General features: G+C 38.8%; 1 long non-coding RNA gene across 1 annotated transcript in view; it reads left to right on the top strand.

Moving 5' to 3' along the window:
• LOC140508862 (uncharacterized) overlaps positions 1 to 16,635 on the top strand; it is a 60,628-nt gene extending 43,993 nt beyond the window's left edge. The window contains exons 2-3 of the long non-coding RNA XR_011968506.1: positions 15,015 to 15,139; positions 16,206 to 16,635. This is a non-coding gene — a long non-coding RNA (uncharacterized lncRNA). The remainder of the gene's footprint in view (positions 1 to 15,014; positions 15,140 to 16,205) is intronic.
• The last annotated feature ends 5,591 nt before the right edge of the window (positions 16,636 to 22,226 follow it).

The following is a 22,226-nucleotide window of genomic DNA, read 5'->3' as shown; positions in this document are numbered from 1 at the left end:
AAATCACTTAATCCTATTTGCCTCAGTTTCCTTATCTGTAAAATAAGCTGGAGAAGGAAGTGGCAAGCCACTCTAGTATCTTTACTAAGAAAACCCTGTAAACAATATGTTCCATGGGATCATGAAGAGTCAGATGTGACTGAACAACTGAATGACAAAATTCTTCCACAAGTCCTATACTAAAGCACCATTATATGTATGAATGATATTATGGATTCACAGGGGAAAAGGTACAATTAAACATGTAAGTAGCATTTGATCAATTTATTAGAGTAATTGAATTTAATAATTACTCAAAATTACATAGTGCTTCCAGGTTTACACAGCACTTTCCTCATAATAATCTCAGGGGCCAGGAAATACAAATATTATTGTTCCATTCTACAAATGAGGAAACTAAACCTACGGAGGTTAACGTCTTCACCAGAATCACAGAACTGGTAAGTGTCAAAGTGAAAGTTTGAATCCATGTTTTTGTAACTTCTAATTTAATGTTCTTTCCACAACACCCGATTTCCTGATATTTTAATTCAATAGATCCTAAAAATGATCTTTGAACCTCTCTGAGTTTCAAGGACCTTCTTTTATTTCAAATACAAAGCCCCTTATACCTTGGGAAGCAAATCCACTCAGTTTGGTGACTTCTACACTAGACAGAGCTGCCTTGATTGGTGAGTGAGTGTAAATTCTATCAGGCCACTAAAGGAACTCAATAGTTTCCAACTTTTTGAGTTTTCTTTAGACCCTTTTCAACAACAACAAATAGCTGTGTTGCACTTCAGGAGAATTTAATATACCTCTCATAATATTTTAGATTTGTCCACTAAATGCTTAGAATAACTATAATGATAAAACACTATCATTAAGGTTTCAGGTTGCTGCAGAAAACAAAACTATTATGTTTCAAGTGTGCACATGCTATCGTCACAGGAAAACTACATTTGTAACATATTGAGACAATTTTTTGTTTAAGATATAATTAAAGACTTTTTAGCATGAGTTGGTTCTCAGCATAATGCTTGGCACAAAGCAGGCACTTAGTAAATACTTATTGATTGATTGAATTCATTGGGACATTATCAATAACCTACCCATTAAATGGGAAGTAGTAGTTGCATTGCTGAGTAACAATCCTTTTATAGATCAAATCATCTTGACAGTGACTCCTCAGACATTCCCTTGCTTGGCCACCACTGATTTGAGTTATCTCCTCTACTTAGAATACAGCTAGAGGGGAGGAGGTGGAGGGAAGATGGTGGAGTAGAAAAACACACATACACTAGCTCTTCCCCACAGCCTGTAAAATACCCGTAAAGAAGGACTCTCAACAAATTCGAGACCAGCAGAAGCCACAGAACAATGGGAGGATGAGATTTTGAGACCAGAGTGACCTGAAAGACTGATGGGAATGGTCTGTCACACAGGACATGGAACAGAGCCCAGCCCAGACTTGGCTGCGTGGCACAGAGAGGAGCTGGACTGAATAGGCTTCAGGGACAGAATCTTCAGCAACAGCAAAGATCCCTCAACCCACAGGTGCTAAAGGTCAGTGAAAGGGTTTTTTTGGCTGGCTGAGAAGGGAGCAGGGTGTCCCCATAACTCAAGCCTCCTCAGGTGGCGGCAGTGGAGGCAGCAGCAGACGGGGGCTCCCAAGGCAGAGAGCAGCCCACATCCATTGTCAAAGGCCTCATCGTAAAGCCCCTGAGGGAACTGAGCCCTGTGTGGTGGCCCTGCCCCCACCTGAGCAGCTGATCTTAATCTCACACTGAATAGTGCCCTTGCCCCTGCCCTAAAGTCCCTGAGGGTTTGGAGCAGCTCATCTGAATCTCAGCCCTCAGTGCTGGCTTGGTGGAACTGGAGGCAAGGTGGTTGCGGAGAGGAAATTCAGAACTCAAGTAACTGGCTGGGAAAATGCCCAAAAAAGGGAAAAAAATAAGACCATACAAGGTTACTTTCTTGGTGATCAGGTGTCTCCTCCCATCCTTTCCCGTGAGGAAGAACAAGGCATACTGTCAGAGACAGTCAAGGCCCTTGCCTCCAGGGCTTCCAAAAGGAACTTAAACTGGGCTCAGGCAATAGAAGAGCTTGAAAAGTGAGTTAGCAGCTTGCTGAAGGAGAATCAAAAAATGCTAAGGAAAATAACACCTTTAAAAAAGAGGCTAATCCAATTGGAAAAAGAGATCCAAAAAGCCAAAGGAGGCTTACAAAAGCAGAATTAGCCAAATGGAGGAGAAGGTTCAAAAGCTCACTGAACAAAACAGTTCTCTGAAAGAGAGAATTGAGCTCAGGGAAATGAATGACTATGAGATAAACCAACCAGTTAAAAAACAAAATCAAAAGTTTGAAAAAATAGAAGATAATGTGAAACATCTTATTGGAAAAAACAACTGACCTGGAAAATAGATCCAGGAGAGACAATTTAAAAATTATGGGACTAACTAAAAGCCATGACCAAAAAAAGAGCCTAGACATTATCTTCCATGAAATTATCAAGGAAAACTGCCCTGATTTTCCAGAACCAGAGGACAAAATAAATATTGAAAGAATCCACTAATTACCTCCTGAAAGAGACCTGAAGAGAGAAACTCCTAGGAATATTGTGACCAAATTTCAGAGTTCCCAGATCAAGGAGAAAATACTGCAAGCAACTAGAAAGAAACAATTTGAGTATCATGGAAGTACAATCAGGATAACACAGGATCTGATAGCTTCAACATTAAGAGATCAAAGGGTATGGAATAGGATATCCTAGAAGTCAAAGGAACCGGAATTAAAACCAAGAATCACCTACCCAGCAAAACTGACTATAATACTTCAAGGGAATAAATTGTCATTCAATGATATAGAGGACTTTGAAGCATACATATTGATGAAAAGACCAGAACTCTATAGAAAATTTGACTTTTCAACACAAGAATCAAGAGAAGCATGAAAAAGTAAACAGGAAAGATAGATCATATACGACTTTCTAAAGCTGAACTGTTTATATTCCTACATGGAAAGAAAATATTTATAACTCTTGAATCTTTTCTCAGTATTTGGGTAGTTGGAGGGATTGTACACACACACACACACACACACACACACACACACACACGCACACATACACATACACATATATAGACAGAGAGTACAGGTTGTGTTGAATCAGAAGAGATGATATCTACACACACAAAAAAATAAAAATTAAGGGGTGAGGGAGGAAAATACTGGGAGGAGAAAAGGAGAAATGGCAGGCTATAACTCATAAAAGAGGTAAGAAAAATCTTGCTCAATGGAGGAGAAAAGGGAGAAAGGAAGAGGGGAAAAGTGAAGCTAGTCTCTGCACATATGGCTGGAGGGAATAACATGCTCACTAAATTTGATATGAAAATCTATCTTACTCTACAGAAAAGTAGGGGAGGAGGCAACAAGTGGGGTGAGGGGAATGATAGAAGGAAGGACAAGTGGGAGAAGGGAGTAACTAGAAATAAATATTTTGAAAAGGGACAAAGTCAAATGAGGGAATAAAAAATAAAAAAATAAGGGGGGATAGAGTAGGATAGAGGGCAATATAGTTACTATTACACAACATGATTATTATGGAAATCTTTTGCAAAACGACACATATTTAGTCTGTATTGAATTGATTACATTCTCAGTGGGGATGAGTGGGGAGGGAGGGAGGGAGAGAAGTTGGAATTTAAAGTATTAATAATGAATATTGAGAATTTTTATTGCATATAACTAGGAAATAAGAAATACAGGGAATGGGGTATAGAAATTTATCTTGCCCTACAAAAAAAGAGGGGATAAGGGAAAAGTGGGGAGTGATAGAAGGGAGGGTACATTGAGGGAAGGAGTAATCAGAATACAAGGTATTAGGAAGTAGGAGGAGGGGAGTGATGGGGAGAAAAATTGGACATGTTACAAAGTGATGTAAAAGCAATTAGTATTAGAACAACTGACTGAATTAATTAATTAGAATAAATCAAAGACATCTTCAATTTGGGGAAAAGAATTTTAGTCTAAATTTCCTAGAGGTAGGTAACCTCCGGTAAAATTTGACATTGATGGAAAAGTTAAGGTTTTAATGGTAAATTTGATTTTATGATTGCTATTTAATCAGGAGCTAGAACACATCTAGAAAGGCATGTAAGCCACTTAAGACTTGCCTCAAAAGATGTTTCTTAGCCAAAGTGAAATTATAGTATACTTGAAACCAGGTTATTGGAACTTGCTATTTTAAGATGCTAGGGGACTATTAAGTGACTGTTCTTCTGAGTCTAAGTCCAGGTATGGATAGCAAGAAAGGAGGTCTGAGCCTCCAATCCATGATGCCAGTAAGCCTGTGAGATGCTGGTATGAACTGCAAAAGGTGATCTCATGGGAAGGGTGGGAGAGTGGCTGTTCAGCCTGGGCTGAGGTAGTATTCTCCTGACTCAATTTCCCCACTGACACCTAGCAGACTTTAAGCCTGACTGAATGCAATTCCTACCTGGAATTGACATGAAGTTGGGGAGATGTTGGTTCCCTACAATGTCCCTACTCTTAGTGGCAATTGCCTATAGTCAAAAGATTTGTAAGAGTAATACCAGATTTATTAAATTATAGATTGTTGGTAGGGGAACATCCAAGGTTAAGTCTAAAATTAAGCTATTAGGCTTAGGAATTTAGACTGACAACAATAAGTAAGGGTCCTTTAATTCTTAATAATACTGTGGAGACAATTAGGTTAAGGGCTTGTGAAATTAATATACATAAATATTATTTGTGTCTCAGTTGGTTAATGTTTAAAAAAAATGTCTTTTGTGGTCTATATTGTAAATACTTTAAAAAGAAGTGTCACCTGACCAAAAGTTGGAATTGTTTTATGTGATATGAACTGTGTTAAAAAAGAAAAATGAAATTTAATAATAAAAAAAAAAGAGTAGATCTAGAGGACTGGGCTTGTCTCACTTTTCTGTTTGTATTCCTGGCACTTAACACAGTGTTTGGCACATAATACTTACAAATGCTTTTTTTGAAATTCATTCATTCATAACATCCTTTCATTGAATCTCAAATCTCCTTTCTAGTAACAATAGAAGTATGTTTTTTCATTCATTCATTCCTCACCTTTGGAAATTCTTCTCTTCAAATCATAGTTTAATAATGATCTTTTGTAGGAAGTTTTCCCTAATTCCTCCAGCTGAATATAAAGTCTACTCTTAAAATTTTCCTATGGTACTTTGTCTGGATCTCTCCTTTGTTCCCATCATATTCATACTCATAATGCTTATTTAAGGGCATGTTATGTCTACCCTAGTACTGTCTACTTGGGAAAAAATATAATTTAGGTATACTCAGTATTCCAGCTGTATGCATTTTCATTTGCTGTCCTCCCATTCTCAGAAAGCCCTTCCTCTTCCTCTCTGCATCCTGGCTTCCCTGACTTCCCTCAGATCTCAGCTAAAATCTACCTTCGTCAAGAAGCCTTTCCTAGTCTTCCTTAATCTTCGTGCCTTCCCTCTGAGATGAACTCCAATTTATCCTGTTGATACCTTGTCTGAACGTGGTTGTTTGCTCGTTACTTCTCCCATTAGATTGTGAACTCCATGAAAGCTGTGACTTGTTTTTGCATTGTATCACCAAAGCTCAGCACAGTGCCTGGCACATGGTAATGACCTAATAATCTTGACTTTATGCCAGAGTGCATAAGGGAATTTCATACTTTCCAAATGTATATTCTTCAAGACTATTAAGTGAAAGATGCAACTTCAAAAGCAGTTATTAGAAGAACTAAGATGGTCATCCATCTTCTGTGACAACATTTAGGTTTTATCTTGCCTTGAGTAAAACTTTAATAAACTCGGTTATCTGGTTTCCAATTCCTCTAAACTAATTTGAAAGCATCAAATTAGAAATGAAGACAGAAGTCATGAAAGCAAGCACACTGATAGCAATGAGAAGGAAGAGTGGGCAGCCTGAGAGTGAGCAGGAGACAGAAAATCTAAAAAGCAGATAAAAGAATTCAAAATCCACAGCAGCCTGAGTCCATTGAGTAAAACCCTGAGGGCAGCATCCTTTAATGGCATAGTTCAATCCCTGATGTCTATAATGACAACCCTGATTCATCAATAAAAGGTTAAACTTTCTTCAGCAGACTCAGAAAAAGGCATAAAACTGTGAGATACATTATGAAGATAGTTAAGTTTTTAAAAATCTAGTTGTTCTGTTTAAAGATGTAACCCTTAGTTATCCAGAAAATTTAGTTCTCTAGTATGACTGATACCCTTATAGTTCCAGATAGCTGAGATTTTTACTTTATTTCCTATAGACTGTCCTTGAAAGGAATCTTAGAGAATCCTAAGTGTTTGTGTTTCTCAACCATTTCAAGGATTCTGCATTATTAGATGGTTCTGTAAGTTTCCAACCCAAACTGGACTGCCATTTTAGGATAGGCCACTTGTACTCTATATCATTATAATATTTGACTCATATGATTTTATTCTGACTTCTTCACTTTCAGAGCTCACTTCCATATGGAAGTTAGGGTTGACGCATTCAAGTATCCACTCTAGGAAACATTTGTGAAGAGGTAACACTGCAAAAATATGGGTAAAGGGACCTGAATAATCAAAGCAAAGAATCCCAGTAAAACCTTAGATATCCTCTACTCTGACATTTAACCAAAGTAGGAATCCTATGCACAACTTCCTTCAGTAGTCAGCCAAACTCCCCTTAACAACCTACAGAGATAGAGAACTTGATATATCTGAAGTAGATCATCCATTCCATTTTTGGACAACTCACGTCTTGCAGAACTTTTAAATCTGCTTCCATGTAATTTCTACCCACTGAACTTAGTTCCCTCCTCTGGATCCAAGTAGAAAAATGGGTAGCACAGATCTCATTAGAAGGTTCAAAGCACATTTGTCATCATTAATCACTCAAATCCACAGGCTATAAACCTTCACTTGTGATTCTTTAAGCAGGGCAACCAGAGAACATATTAATTAATTAAAAGAAAAATACATTTCATTAAACATAAAGACAAAATAAATGATAAAAATTATATTTTAAATTCTTATTTATATGGAAATTATTTATATATATTTTATATTAATATATTATTTATTTACGTAGATAATTCATCTCTCTCTCTCTCTGCTTTTCACAGGTTCCCATACCATTAGTGGTGAACAGAGCATGCATAGAAAACATGCATGAAAAAGTGTACGTGCATAGGGTACATATGTAGCCAGTGCAACTCATACTTCACTACCTATGGGGCCAGAAAACCTGGGTTTTATTCCCTCCTCTAATGTTTACTACCTCTGTATCTTTGGGCAAGTAGCTTGCCTCGCCTGGACCTCAGTTTCCTCATTTGTAAATAAAGGGGTTGGACTGAATGGTCTCCATCCAATGTTCTTTTCAACTCTTGGTCCTATAACTGTGTCCCAGCTAGATTCCCTTTTCTTCCTCTAACACTACATTTTTTTATTTCCCTCAAGAATTGCTGATGTCATCCATGGTCTGTGGATATCATACAGTTGAAGGTCTCTGTGCTGCAAGCTGGTCATGTGCACTGCTGAGCTATTCTGTCTTCTCTGCTTCTCCTCTTGGTCTTCTAAGATGCCGTCATCTTGATATTTATGCCTGGTACCTGTCTATATCTTTGTTTCTTTTGTTCAAGCAGCTAAGTAGCACAGCGGATAGAATGCCTAGCTTAGAGTTAGGATGACCTGAATTCAAATTTACCCTCAAACACTTACTAGCTGTGTGACCCTGGACAAATCACTTAACATCTGTTTGCATCAGTTTTCTCATCTGTAAAATGGGGATAATAACAGCAGCTACCTCCAAGGGTTGTTGTGAGGATCAAAAGAGATTATTGTAAAGAGCTTAGCATCGTACCTGATCCGTAGTAAACCTTATGTAAATGTGAGCGATGATGATGATTCCATTTACTACTTTTTTCTGAGTTGTGACTATTATGTGATGTCTTGTCCAAAAAGTTGAGTTCTAGCTGTTTCAGCAATAGCTTCAGAGGCGATTTCAACCTTTTTGTGAGTCAGATCTATAGCTGCCATAGTCAGTTAGCAAAAGTTAGCGAAACTCTCAGGTTCATGTTAAATTTATCTTTTGAATTCCTTTATTAATTCCTCTGTGAACTCCTCAAGCTCTCGCTCTTCAATTTGCTCTTTGGGTTGAGGTGGAATATTCTTTTTAACTGTTACAATGTCCAAAGTGTAACGTAGGTTCATTTAAATTTCTCCTTGGCAAGATTTAACTAGAGTGTGGAGGGGGAAAGGGAAAAAGGGAGTGGCAGTTTCCTAAATTTTTGTCTCACATTACTGCCAATAATAAAAGCACTCTTCTAGCTGCAACCATTTTTTCTTTTCCATATAACAATCCTTCAATTATTTGATGACAGCAATTATGTCTCCCCTAAGTCTTTATTTTTCCTGGATAAACAATTCCAGTTCCTTAAGCTGATCCTCATATGGTATATTATAATTTTCTCATTAAATCAGAGCAGGACATTTAAAATAATCTAGTTAAACTCTTCCATTGAATTTTAACTTTTTTAATTTTGGCGAGACAGTCAGGGTTAAGTGACTTGTCTAGGATCACAAGTAAGTGTCAAGTGTCTGAAGCTGAATTTGAACTCAGATCCTTCTGACTCCAGGGCTTGTACTTTATCCACTTGGCCACCTAGCTGCCTGAAATTCTTCCATTTTAAAGAGAAGGAAACTGAGTCCAAAAAAGGTTAAATAACTTGCTCAACTTTCCTTCTTTAAAATACACACATTCTGAAGGCTTACTTAAAAGACTGTCTTTTGAGACTAACTAACTATGAATAAGTCTAATAAATCTGGAAAATTTCACTGCGCACTTTTAGAGTGTCTTAGTCCTTTCCAAGCATCTTCTTTCTCCTGTTTATACACTAGACTGGACAAATCCACAAAAGGAAGCTCAGAGGGATAAGGTACCCTAATGTAAGTGAGGAGGATGAGAACAGAGTGCCCAGAGTTTGGGCCGCCCTTGCTTGCAGTAAGCAAAGGAGGAGGCTACACAGGGTTGGTTAACTTTGATCGTAAATACCTTAATATTACGCCAAAGACCATGCTGGGAGAATGTTTGAGGATCCACCCAAAGGGTAGAAGTTTGCAGCCCCACCCCTTCCAGTGAACACAGTACAGTCAGTGAGCAGGGGGGCAAAGGAATTACAGACTGGACTCCTCACTTGTTTCCACTATGAACTCTGCGTAGCAATGATTTATTCATGCTTTACTCTGGATGAGACTGATTAGGAAACCAAGCACCAAAATGATCTGATCTTAAACTTATTCCCAAGTACTGTTTCTTTTGCACTTAAATGCTTTCATATGTAAGAGTTCTATTGAAAATGCCACTATTTACTAAGTTCTCTTTTGCCAGGAACAAAAAGCCACTTTCAATAATTTTATTTTAAAAAAAAGGTTAAAAAAACACTACCCTGGGGTTTGCTTTCTGCTGCTCTGCTTTTCACCATATGCCAAAAAGAAAAAAAAAAAGGTGTTTTCTTTGTTTTTTTTTTTTTTTTTTTTTGCTAGCAACTGCTTTTGGCAAGGCCATTAGCTGAACATCACAGCGGGGGTGGCAAGGAGAATTTTGCTCAAGATTGCATAATTTGGCAAACTTTCCCTCTACAGTAGTCACATTTTTGCAAGTTTCAGTGAACTTTGTAGAGTTTGCTTCACCATAAAAGTTTGTTGCAGTAGAAGCCCAGCATGTTGCGTTTCCTTGGTTTGTGCTTGCTTGAAGGACCTCGAGCCTCCTTGTGCCAGGGTTTGTCCATGGATTGAGGTTATGTAGGGCCTCCCTGAATCCTCTGACTGAATTTGTCAGGCATTCTCCCTGCTTGGGCTGAGAACTCTGGCCCTTTATGTGCAACATGCCTGAGCTGAGAGTCAGCAAACAAAAGGGCTAATTCCTCTTGGGAACGGGCCTGCCTGTGGATGAGTGTGGAAGGGCCCCTCTGTGTTTTATAACTGAGCCCCATTTTCCTTCAAGGTTGTGTCTCTTGGCATTTTCCTCTTGTGCTGAATGAACTCTTCTTCAACTACATCAACTTCCATCAACTATTAGTCCTTCAGGCAGACACTGTGACTCAGGAGAAGCTGAGGATGTTAGAGTTGTGTAGCAAAGCACCATAGTTTGATGATACCTTCCCCTTGGATTCCATTAGATGCCTAAATTTAAGCAAGGAGGTAAAAGAACTGAGAACATATCCTGAGAACACGAACTGTGTCCTGGATTTCCCCCATTGCCCCTCTTTGTTTAAGGGAATTTTTGTCCAGTGGTTAACCAAAAGAAATCTGCAACTTCAATGATAACCTTTAGAATAGTAGAACTGGGATGGGACCTTAGGGGTCATTATGTCCAAATTCTTGATAGGTGGAGAAACTATGTGTTCACATTAGAAGAAGCCCCAATGGAAAGAATACAGGTTTGGGACTGAAAAGATTTCAACCGCTTCCTAACTTAGGACAAATTGCATTACATCTTTGGGGCTCAGTTTCCTCCTCTATAAAAGAAAGGGTCAGAAAAATGTTCTTTGTGTTCTCTTTTTGCAAATCTGTTAATTTAAGGTGCGCTTCTTCCAATGTACCAAAAGACCTGTATGGAATTTGGAAAGAATTCCCTCCTTTCTCCACAAAAAGCTAGCCTGCCTTTAAATGGTCAGTACCGACATCCTCAGTAGGGTATAGATTCTAAGCCTTTCTGCCACGCTAGATAGATCGAAGGTCATGCGTAGGGAGCTAGTATATAGAAAATAGTATATAGAAAGCTATAGTATGTAGAAAACACATGCTATATAGCATAGTGAATAGAACATTGGACTTGCAGTTAGGAGGACCTGGGTTCCAATACCACCTCCAAAACTGTCTAACTGTATGACAATGGCCAAGCCACTTAACCTACAGGAGCCTCAGTTTCCTCATTTGTGCAATAAATGTAGATAATGACATCTGTAACAGCTACCTCTTAGGGTTGTTGGAAGACTGAGTGAGATGAACTCTGTGTAAAGGGGCTTGCAAATTTAAAAATGTTATAGAGATGCCAGTGACTATTGCCTATTACTGATATTATTATTAGAAGATAAGTGAAATGAGTACTGAACATAAAGCATAAGTCAACATTCAGGATGTTAGACAGAACTAGAGGATAAGGAAAAGATTGGAAAGCCATGGATAGGATATTCTGGTAGTTTAGGGGTCAGTGTTGAAAGGTTCAAGGTAGTTAGAACAGGAAGCAGCATGGTCAGGGTGCAGGGCTTATCAAGTCATTTTCAGTTGCGTCCAACTCTTCGTGATCCTATTTGGGATTTTCTTGGCAAATATATCAGAATGCTTTGCCATTTCCTTCTTCAGCTCATTTTACAGATGAGGAAACTGAGGCAAACAGAGTTAAATGACTTGCCCAGGGTCACACAACTAGTGAGTGTCTGAGGATGAAGAACTTGAACTAGGAACATGAATAAAGAAAAGGGGATGGATCAGAGATATTATGTCAGTAAAACAATAGAAAAAGAGGTGAGGGAAAAGGGCACCAAGGCCAATTTTGAGCTTTTGAGCCCTTGTGATCACAAGGATGTTGATGGTGACTTCAACAATTATACAGTCATTGTCCTGGAGACCAAGTCCTGAAGATACCTCTTCCAAATTGTGGCATACCACTCACTGGCCAAAACGCTATTCCTTCCTTTTATTTGTGCCTAATTTGATTCCAAAGCTTCACCCAAGACCTGTATCTTCAGACTCATAAGATCATGGCTGTAGAGGCATTCAGTCCCACCTCACTATCCTATAGATGAAAGAAACAGAGGCCTGCAGAGGACCAATGACTTGTCCAAGGTCACAGAGGCAATGTCAGAGACAAGGCTTTAATGAATTCTTTGTTTTCAGAAATCCTTTTTCTATTTCTCCATTCATACTTATACTGAAACCATGAATCACGACAGAAGTTAAAGCTCTTACTGTTCTTGCCTATGGAGACATTGCAGTGTGATGTAATGGAAGGAATCATTAATGGTGTAGAACCGGGGGACAAAGCCTGGCTCTTTCGCTCACCACCTACATGATCTTAGACAAGTCACTGACCCTCTTTGGGTCTTAGTTTTTCCATTTTGAAAATGTAGAAGTTGAAACTTGCAGTTCGAAGTCCTCTAACCCTTCAACCATTTTAATAATCTGCTAACTGATCTTCCTGATTTCAATCCTTCACTTATCCAATCCATTCTTCATGTAGCAATCAGAATAGTCTTCAAAATGTGCAAGTTGGACCATGATGATGAATGTTCTCAGAAATCTTCAATGCCCACCTAGTGCCAATAGAACACAACACAAACTCCTTAGCTGCGCATGTCCCTGATCCCACAAGGCTTAGTGTCTTCCCTCCCTAATTATCTGGCTCTTATTTTGCATTTCTTTAGTGTATGCTTCTAAGCTCTTAGAGAGTAAGAATGGTTTCATTCTTTGTACTTTTTTTTATACTCTTCAATCCAAGCAACATCAGCCTCCTTGCTTCCCATGCACAAGCTGCTTCCTCTCTAAGCTCTAAACATTTTCTCTGGCTGTCTCCTATACCTGGAACTCTCTTCTTCATCTCTGCCTCTTGGCTTCTTTAACTTCCTTTAGATCCCAACTAAAATTCCATCTTCTGCAGGAAACCCTCCCATAGGACATGCTCAATAAATCCCTACAGAGTTGAACTCTAACCTACATTTCCAACCTTGTTTCATCTGACTTACCATCACACGCTCTTCCACTCAAAATGAACTGCTATTTGTTCCCTGATTTCATCTTGCACTCTCTAACTTCCATATAGTATGTATTTGAAATACATTTCCTTCACATTTCCATCAAATCAATTTTTTTCTTCCTTTATGACACTCAAGTGTCACCACCTCCAGGAAGGTTTGTAGATCCCACTCACTGAAAATTGTGTCTTCCACATTAAAACAATAACAAACTAAATAAAAAATCAATTGTAGATCTTCTAGATGTCTTTCTTTCCAATTCTAATTTATATCATACATGCTCATCTACCACTTACAAGCATTCCTTTATCAGCTTACACTGATAACTGTTAATGTAGAATCTTCTCTGGATTTTTGGGGAATTGGGAATATGTGTGTGTGTGTGTGTGTGTGTGTGTGTGTGTATGTGTGTGAACCTCTGAGATCACATCATCTAACATCCTCACTTTATGAATAAAGAAGTTAAAGTCTAGAGACACTCAGTGACTTACCCAAAGTCATACAACTCATAAGCTTTGGAGCCAGTATTCTAACCTGCATCTTCTGTGTCTACTTCTCTTCCCCCCTTCCCCTTGGATGCTCAAACAATATAGTCAGCTTCTGCCTGGCTCTGGTAAAGTCCTTGATAGCAGGGCCTATTTTGCTTTTCATACTTATATTCTCAGCATCAGGTACCATGCCTTTCACATTGTAATTTCCTAATAGATGTGGAATTGAGGTAACCCTAGTTAGATCTGTAGCTGCTAGACTTGCTTGACCTGTTGACCTAATTTTAAGTAGTATTTCTCATGTGGGCAGATCAGAAAGTAAAGAAGGGCCCTAATTTGTTGATGATTTCAAGAGATGAGGTCCTCTGGAAAGTCCATACCATTCTCATGTGTCCAAAGTCCTCTTCAGAAGCCTGAGGTTATTTCAGACTTGACTGGGAATTCATATCACAATACCCTTGTTTTTCCCAACTATGTAGGGGTAGTCGATCAAGTCTATTCCTGTGAAATCATCCTTGGAGTTTCTTTAGACCCACATCACCAACCCCTCTGTCTGTCAGTTATCCCTATACATAACCCATAAGGTTCTCCTGTAAGAATGCTTCCATCTATGTCTTGAGAGACACAGTGAAAAACTTCCTTTTCCTTTCATCTGGACTAAATTAGTATTGCTGTTAGTGACTAGGTGAGTGATTAATTTCAATACAAGTTTCAAAATGAGATGTTACAGGTATACCATTTTGGAAGGAGTTAAAAAAAGAAATATAGAAACTGAAATGAAAGAGCAGGGTCATGTTTTTATTATTATATGAATGCATGCATTCATTCACTTATTAAATATTTGTGGATATCATCATAATTGTTGTAGTAGGACGTGGCTAAGCAGGTCAGACCAGGGGAGGCTAGTGCTGAGTGTCTAGCTCTGGGAAGATATGATTAAGGCAGAGATAGAAAAGTACAAGTAATTATGAGAGTTCCCTGTAGGAGAGGGTCATGTATAGCGGTTCAGGCAGAAGGAATGATAATGACTCACATTTATGTAACATTTTTAGATTTACAAAGAAATTTCTTCACAACCCCATGAAGTAGAGAGTATAATTTTCACCATTTTAGAGATGTGAAAACTGAGGTTTATGTCCTGAGTTATGCAACTAGTTCTACTGCTCAGATCTGATCCCAGGTTTTCTGACTCAAAATTCAAGGTATCTTCCGCTGTACCACAGTGACTTTGAGACAGAATGACTGGGCAACAAAAGAATCAGGGCCTCAGAAGAGTATTAGTATATAGGAATCAGACTGTAAGTGAAAACTCTGGGTAAAAGGCTTCTGTTTGATATTTAGAGCTTCTGGGGCAATAGAATGGTTGCCATGGGTTATGAGAGTAAAGCCAAGGCCAGATTACAGGGTGTTGGATCAAACTAGATAGAGAACACAGGAAAGGAAGATACACGTTCTTGTATGCTTCCTACCCAAAGGCAGAACAAGTCTCAGGGTGTGGATTGAATTGAGCTCTAAGAGTAGACAAGTAGGAGGACTTTTCTTGTGGGAGAACATGACAGCAGAGAGTCAGAGAGTTCCTCCATGTACTCCTTTATACCTGGGTGATTTCCTCATCCTTCTTTTCTATTGACCAGCATTTGTACCATGACTACTGAGTGGACTTTATGCTTAGATTGATCTGATTTTTACCAGCTTTCATTTGACCAGATACTCTGGGGCTTCAGCAAGTGGAAAATACTGATTAAACTTCTTTTCAGTGTCCAGAAGACATAGGATCACAAGATAACAGAAGGGTCCTTAGAGGTCATCAAGGGCAATCTTATCATTGAGGAAATTGAGGTCCAGCAAGAGATGAAGTGACCTGCCTCAGTTCCCACTGGTGGTAAGTGGCCAACCAATGATTCAAATTTAGTTCCTGTGACTCCAAAGTTACTGTTAGTTCCCATATAGAGTTAGTGCATTATATTCATGTTTTTACCATTCAGAGGTACTCAGCGTCTTCTTCACAATCATCTGTAGGGCCACTTGTGTCAAGAATGTCAGACTGGATGTCTTTTATAGGTAAAACTTCTGCTGGACTAACCATGATAAGTGAGTAGAGCTAACTAGTCCAGAACACAAGGAATTTGTCCCATGGTAGTGAAATCTCTGGGAATGTGCTTAATCAGGGGTAGCATGCTGCTGTTTCCCCAGGGTTGTGCTCTTTTTTCCTTTTCTTCCTTCTTATGGGATTGAACTTCATTGCCTTGGTGATCCCTGAGGCACCTCACCAGCCCATGCCACGAAACAGCAATTATCTCTTGGACCATCTACCCAGCTTGGTACCCTTCTTTTGGGAACCATCTCTCTTCCCAAACCTTACAAGAGGTAGGTGTGATGCTTGGACCACTCCTCCCAGTGTGATGGCACCAGTTAAAATGATCTCAGTCTCCCTATTCTCTCACCTTCCACCCTTAATGTTTTTGTCCCAAGTGAAAATATTTCTAGTCCTAGTTTCATAATTGAGTTGTGACAGAGGCAGCAACAGTATAATATCTTGGTGAGTGAAATTCCCTTTGAACCAGATTCAGGAATGCAATGACTGGTGATGAATACATTGTCTCATCAAAATTTTTCACCCTCTTAGGATCAATCTTGCTTTTGGGGCTGAGCATGGAATGCATAGGGGAAAATTATTTAAGCCATTTTCAATAACAACAACAGAGTGTGGACAAGAAACTATGTTTTCTTATTGCTTTCTGATAATTCATAGTCTATTTATAGCCTTGGACCTATATATGACATTATCTTGGGTCTTGATATGGCAGTTCTGTTTGCCACATGTCCACCTTGGTGAAATCATGCCTACTCATACAGTGCCACCAAGCATCTGTATGCCATGTAATATTAATAATGATATCTGCTAGTATTGATATAATGGTTACTTTTCTGGATTTTGCTTTCTTCAGAGACTCATCCTTCTGCAAGATGAAAGTAACTTGGAAACTCATGCTCCTTTAGCCCCTCATTTGCCCTGGTTGGAGAAGATGGGAGATAAGTATCTGGGAACTCCTCCATGATCCTTTCCTGTTTAAGGATGGCAGTCAGTGAATTTTCCTCATTATTCCTCACCTGGCTATTTTCCTAGACTTCATCTTCTCTGGAAACTCATCATTCTGCAAGATGAAATCAGCTGAGAAACTCAGAACCCCTTATATCATTTCCCACCCTGGTTGCAAAGGTAACCTTTCCCCCCTGTACTTTTTTAGCTTTTTTATATATTGTCTCCCCCATTATATTGTGAGCTCTTTGGGGGCAGAAACTGTCATACTTTTCTTTGTGTCCTCAGCACTTAGTATGGCAAATAGTAGGCTCTTAATAAATGTTTATTGACTCTGACATATATAATCTCTTTGTCCAATAGACAAGCTTGCCAGACCCCCAAACAGAATAGCTGCATGAGAAGAGACTGAGATTCTAGGCTCAAGAGAAAGGGAACAACTGGAGAAGAGAATAGGTCACCAATCTGTGCATAGGAAGCAGCTACTATCTCTCTTTCTTGTTTTCAGTCATGTAACTTCATCCAAATGTAATCTACAATACCTGTAGGTCAAGGTTTCTATGTTCCTGATCAGGTCCTGAAGTCATAGTAGGCCTTCAATGGTGTGGTGAGCTAAGCCCAACTCAGGCTGGTTTCTTTATAGTTTAGGTCCCATATTGAAATGGAATTAGATACTCAGAGGTCATTCAGCAATTAACGGAAGGAGGTTTACTTAGCCAGAGTATAGATCAACAAGGATCTAGCACTCAGTTTGCCTCCTCCTCCTTTCTTCCATATTTAGGAACCTGGTCAGTAAGATAGGGTGAGGTGACTCACACCACCTTGGTACATCCATCAAGTCTGAAGGGACTTGGCCCTGTGTGGGTGGAATTTCTACATCAGGGGTGGGGAACCTGTGGCCCCTAGACCTCATTTAGCCTTCTAGGTCCTTGGGTGTGGCCTTTTTGATTGAGTCCAAGTTTTACTGAACAAATCCTTTTATTAAGGGGATATATTCTGTGAAGTTTGCATTCAGTCAAAGGATCTTACTTGAGGACCTAGAAGGCCACATGTGATCTTGAGGTGACAGATTCCCCATGCCTCCTGCAGACCATTGGGTGACCAGGAAACCATCGGTATAGTCATAGACCACCAGAAAGCTTTGTCAATGGAGACTTGGTTCGAGTTCTTTGGAGTACTTGCTCCTTACATGCATCTGTGCTCAGAACTAGGGACATGGAGATATTCTAGAGAGTTGGATTTTGATTCAACATAAGGGAAAGCACGAATGTTCTGAGCAAGATCTTCCAAACAAAGACTGTGTGACCACTTGCCAGGAATGTTGTTGAAGGGATGTAGATTTTGGAGTTTCCTTCCCACTCTGAAGTTTTGTGGTTGTAGGATTTAGTGATTTGTTTTTCCATTGATCACAGACTATGGATGGGCCTTAGTCTGAAGGAGGAGACAAAGAGATACATCTAGATGGAATAGGAGGAGGGGATGAAGAGATGGTTCCTCCAGAAGCCCGCAAGAAAGGAAAAAACTCAATGAGTTAATTACTTATTTTGAATAGGTGAGCCCCACTGACTTGTTTGAATTTTCTCCTGGACCCAAGCAGTTCCTTTAACACCTATGGTCCTATTTAAAAGGGCTTTCAGACTACAGGAAGTTGTGTAATTCAAGCTCCCAGTGTTGGAATGTTCAAGTTTCAAAAGTCTACAATTTTCTTCTGTGCCTTAATGGCTATTCGTTGAATTCCCTTTTTGAATCACATTCAACACAGAGACAAGAGAGTTTTCCTTTGTCCTCATCTCCTTTAATAAAGAAACCTTCTTCTATGCAATTTGCCTGATAAAATGAGGACTTTTTGATAATGAATAATCTTGGTAATGTGCATTTAATGTTCTCACCTCCTATGGATAATAAAATTTACTTTACACACTTGTCTTGAACTATCTTAAGATATGAAATTCATGTTACTTTTTCCTCCCCATTTTACTATAAAAGGAAGTGTTGAATCATCCAATAAAAAGAAAACATCCTCAGGGTGGGGGAGGGCAGGAAGATGAGCCAGGTGTCACCATGGATAGAGACCTGGGTCTGGAGTCAGGAAGATCTGAGTACAAATCCAGCTTTACTTACTACCTGTGTGAACCTAAATAAGTCTCTTAACCTCTGTTTGCCTCAATTTCCAAAACTATAAATTGGGGACAATAGCGTCATTTACCACATAGAGCTGTTGTGAGGATCTTGTAAAGTACCTAACACAGGGCCTGGCACATAGTATGTGCAATATAAATATTTATTCCCTTCCCCTTTGGCATTAGACAGACAAAACCCGAAGTCTAGAATGAAAAGTATCAGACAAAAACATTCTTGTAGGGCACAGGTTCACCAGTACTCCAATGGTTCTGTGATCTCACTTACATGGGTATTTCTTCCAGTGATGCAGACCACAGTTCCTCCCTGTCCAACCATCCTGTGGAACTTTTGTCCATGTTCACATGTATTTCAACTCCCATGTATAACACCTAGTTCACCATCATGCAACTGGAAAGAGGAGGGAAATGGCATCCATTTTCTGTCACTCACTCCAAAGATAGATGGTGGTCACCAGTGGATCAGGAGGGGAAGAAAACAGTTTCTTTACCTATGAGAAAATAAAACTGATGACTTGAGCCAGAAAGAGAAGCTCATCTCATTGCACCCCTTCCCCTTCTCCACACACCATTTTTCTAGAAAGACTGTGATGTTTCTTTTTAAATCATGACATTTATACTGGTTTTATGTTCAGTGAGTGCAGCAAGAAAGGTGGATAAGTAACTTGTTACCTGGGAACAGAACAAGGATTCTTTCATAAATGAATGTCAATGAGCTATAATTTTCTGCTGGAGCAGAATTTCTACACCTGACAGTATCCTTAATATACTTTAATTAAGAGGTTAATCTGTTGTAGAAATTGCTTTTCTCTGAAGCCACCTGAAATCAATTTAAACTCAATTACAAGTGGTTAGCCATTGTTTATGTGGTTAAAGATTAGAGAATACATTTTTGCTTGTTAGGAGCCATCAGAGCAGATTTTGAATGTCATGATCAGAGGCGACTCTGAATAGCTGAGTGCTCTTTAATGGGCATAGAGAAGCCATTAGAAAATGCAATCAGTCATATTTGATGACTTGACCTTGGGACTCAGATAGAAAGGGGTCTAATCGTGCCTGTCCCATAAGTGCCACTAGGATTGCTCTGCTGAAATTAATTGATCATTACGAGCTTTCTGAGAGCCTAATACACCCTATTTGATGGAATATAAATTGCAAAAATAATCTGTAAATTATATAACAAGCTTCAGAATACATTCACCCTCTCTCAGCCTCTTTAGCATAGATTAAATCTGACAGCTAGTTTCAAAATCATCAAAATTGTTAAACTCTCCCAGTAGTTTGGAAATGGAGGAGTTTTACAAAGAAGTGGGTGGGGGGGACTTATTGCATGGCATGTACCCAGTATGTAAATTGGAATCATAATCCATTTTCTAGCCCTAAAATAGAGAGATGGAAACAGGTCTGAAAAGGATTTTGGTGCTTGAATACATTATTTTATTCAATTGCTTGGTGGAGTACTTAACCACTATTAAAAATCTGGATGCATGTCAGAGACAGGGAAGCTATTGAGAATCCTTGCCACTTCAATGCTGAGTATAAGAAAGGATTATAAGCCTTTAACAAGCCTGCCAGCCTACTAATAGGATCTCTACTATAGCAGTTGCAATGATACCCTTATGACAGTGGACTCTTCTCTACTTATTGGGGGGATAAAGATTTTTCCTGGTCTTTTAATGTGTTAAAAATGATGAAGCAGAGAACCTGTTTATATGCTTTAACTCCCTGAGAAGATAGGCTCACAGATTTAGAATTGGAAGGACCATTAGAAGCTTTCTGGTCTAGGAGTTCTTAATCTAGGATCCATAAGTTAATTTTTATTAATATTTTGATAACCACATTTCAATGTAATTTGTTTTCTTTGAAATCCTATATGCTCTATTTTTACCCACTTAGCAACAATCATTATCAAAGATTTCCATAGTCTTCCTAAAGGAACCATGACACAAAAAAGATACAGAACTCCTGTTCTAGTCCAATTCCCGTCATTTAACAGATGAGGAGATTGAGGCACAAAGAAGATAAACAATTTGCCCAAAGTCATACAGTCAGTGAGTAGCCAAAATAAGATTGGATTCATGTCTTTTGACTCTTTCTACTTGCTACACTCAGTGGTCACACTTGGAGAGCTTTGGGATAAAGTTACTGAAGAGCTTCCTTTACAATTCTCTGCCTTTGTTGATTGAGAACACTTCATTGTTGTGTGCAGATGATCTGGTGTTTTCGGATACTGGACATGATGTCATTAGGGCACCTGACAGGTGCTATCAAACTGGAAGTCTCCTGACATTGCCTTGGTGATGGGACATTGCATCTGTCATCTTTGCAGGAAGAGGTTCATCTAGACCATCTTTGACACTGTGGAGGAATCACGATTACACTGCAATCTGTGTTGTCACAGGATTACACAAGCTGAAGAAACAATGAAGGCAATGATTAAATTTATATACTGACCCTTTTTAATCTCTTAAATCTCCTGGTGATCTGTCTTCTAATTGTTGGGCCAAATAAAGCTATATGTTTCTTCCTGATTAAAATCATGGATGAAAACCACATTTAACATATTGAAACTTTGGTGGGTGATCAGATTCAAGTTAAACCACTTCCTGTCCTGTGACTGAGTCAATTCCCATGATACTCCACAGAATTTCTGATAGATCTATTTCTAGGAACTGAAGGATTTCAAGTGATGACATCAGGGAATCAAGATAGGGCTGAAACTCCACTGAAAACTTCAGTTTCTGCTGTACTCCTAGAAAAAGTGAAGCAAATACATGTCATCATCACTTCCTTAAACATTTTTCTCCATTTTGCATGTTGTATCTCAAAAAACTTCTTGAAGGTAGGAATTGTTTTCTTTTTCTCTTTGTATCTCTAGCTCTTAGCGCTCTGTCTTGTTCAGAGTAGGTGCTTCAAAGCATTTGTTGAAATAAATGCAAACTGTTGAAATGTGAAAAAAACAGATGTACTTCATATTTCTAGTTTTTAGAGATAAGAAATCATCTTAAAAATTTGTAAGAAAAAAAGTCAAACCAAAAATAATTCCTTTAAAACATCCCTATTAACTCTTTCCTGTAGTTTGACATGAATAAAGGGCACAGATTTTTCTCCCATTGTCTTTATATCATTGAATACTCAATATTCCTTCATCTAAACTCCCTTTGTCCCCATCCAACACAGTAGCCCTCATCCTATGCCAGGATAAGAGGTCTAAGCAGCAACAACACAGGACAGAGCAGACAGAACTGACCTTGTAATGACTTTACCATTATTTACAGTTCAGTTTAATTCAATGTAAGTAAACAAATATGTATGAAGGGCCTATTCTGGATAGGAGAGGGGCAGCTATGTGGCACGGCATACTAGACCTCAAGTCAAATCTGGCCCTAGACACTTACTAGCTCTGTGATGCTGGGCAAACTATTTAAACTCTATTTGCCTTGATTTCCTCACCTGTAAAAAGGAAGATAACAATGGCACCTATATCTCAGAGCTGTTGTGGGGACTAAATAAGATAATAATTTTAAAATACTTTGCATAGTGCCTGGCACATGGTACATGCTGTATAAATGTTAGTATATGTGTGTATATATATATATATATATATATATATATATATATATATATATATATATATATATATATACACACACACACACACACACATATACATACATATATACACATACATGTACATACACATATATACACATATACATGTACACACACACACACACACACACACACAGATATATATATCCAGATGGCTCAAGAGAAGAAAGTGGGGTTAG

This window comes from Notamacropus eugenii, chromosome 5 (assembly GCF_028372415.1).
Source record: "Notamacropus eugenii isolate mMacEug1 chromosome 5, mMacEug1.pri_v2, whole genome shotgun sequence".
NCBI lineage: Eukaryota > Metazoa > Chordata > Mammalia > Diprotodontia > Macropodidae > Notamacropus > Notamacropus eugenii.
This window is presented reverse-complemented; position numbering and strand designations above follow the sequence as displayed.